The sequence below is a fragment of the Meleagris gallopavo genome, chromosome 1 (genome assembly GCF_000146605.3).
Source record: "Meleagris gallopavo isolate NT-WF06-2002-E0010 breed Aviagen turkey brand Nicholas breeding stock chromosome 1, Turkey_5.1, whole genome shotgun sequence".
NCBI classification, from domain to species: domain Eukaryota; kingdom Metazoa; phylum Chordata; class Aves; order Galliformes; family Phasianidae; genus Meleagris; species Meleagris gallopavo.
The window spans coordinates 174095258-174096868 of NC_015011.2; positions in this window are offsets into that span (position 1 = coordinate 174095258).

The following is a 1611-nucleotide window of genomic DNA, read 5'->3' on the forward strand; positions in this document are numbered from 1 at the left end:
CCGCCGGGCGCCTGTCCGGCCTCCCCCTGACGGGATTTCTTTCGGTTTTCGCTATAAATCCTCCCAGTTAAACGTCAGTCCTCTCTCTCGTTCCCTCTACTCCTATCTGTGAGCCAGGAGAACTCGCGCCCCGAGTGGGACCCCCGCGGCTGTCTGAACCCACATCATCCCGGCATGTCACCGCAAAGCAAATGACGGAACGCCCTCAGTTGGGAATGATGAAGCGGTGGTGAATCAGAGCTTCTTCCCACTTCCCAGGGTGTTGAGCCATCTCGGAGACGTGAGGACATGCTTCCAGGCTTTTCCCAGTGGGAAATTGAAGGGCAGGACGTTGTTACTGAAGGAAGTTATTTTTAAAGTAGAGACACCCGGAAAATGTGGGGGATTTCCTGCCCTTGGCAGGGACACGAGCGAGAGCTGAAGGCTGTTGCACATCTTATGCTACATCCTCCGTCAGTCCACCCCGCTCCAAACCCAGCTGTCACTTTGCTGGAAATCTCCACAGAACCGCCATTTCCCCGTGGATGTGCTGCTTCGGAGAACTGCAGACCGGCTGCTAAGAACCTCAGCAGCAGTTACAGCTCTCACGAAGGCACAGCGTGCACCGGAGACCAGAGTGGAGAACAGAGATAAAGCCATGGGCATTGACCACTGAAAGACATCCCGTGGATTTAACTCTAGGGTTAAAACAAAAAAATATATATATCATGGGATAGAACAAAAAGTGTGCCTTTCTACTTAGCACTTAAGTGCAAACAGAAAAGGTGACACCTGCAACAAGTAATTATAACCTTAATCTCATCATGTCTCCACCTACTCCAGCGCTACCCCTTCTGGTAAATTCCTCTTGCCACTAATATTACTAGCTGCAGATTAAACAGCTTAAGTGAAAGAACTGGTTTGGGCAGGGAGTGACGTGTAGCAACAATGGCCGAACACATGCATTCTCAGCTTCAAGATGTGTAGATTCAAATATGGGGTACAAAAAAAGAAAAAACTAAAAGGAGGAAGAAAAAGGAAAAGAAATAAGAAGGAAAAGGAAAAGGAAAAAGAAGAAGCAAAAGGAAAAGGGGAAAGGAGAAGAAACGAAAGGAGACGAGAGAAAAAGGGGAAAGGAAAGGGGAGGGAAGACAAGAGGAATGGGAAGGAGGGAAGGAAAAAAAGGAAAAAATATCTACTGGTTTTGGTCAGGATTTTTTCTGATTTCTCTGTCAAATTAACAAACGTATGCTTAAATTGTTCTAAAACACAAATGTATGCTTAAATCTCACTGAAATCAAGAGCGTTCAACTGCTTTCATGACTCAGGAGCAAGGAAATGAGTAAGAACTTGAGGACTGGCACAAGAGGATCAAGACAGGATGATCTATACTATGAAATTAATGCCTTTAATATTGTGCAATCTACCTGTTGCAGATCTATAATTGAATATTTCTAATTTTAAGCAGTTCACAGTAATAAAAGTTAGACTGAGACTTTGAGTTTGAACACTACTCTCATTTTCCTGTGCTGTCATTCACATATATTCACATTCATAAAATAGAAAATCAGGCATAGTACTCTTTAGTACTTATAGTACTCTTTTAAACATAAAAGTTTAACTTTTTTTTTT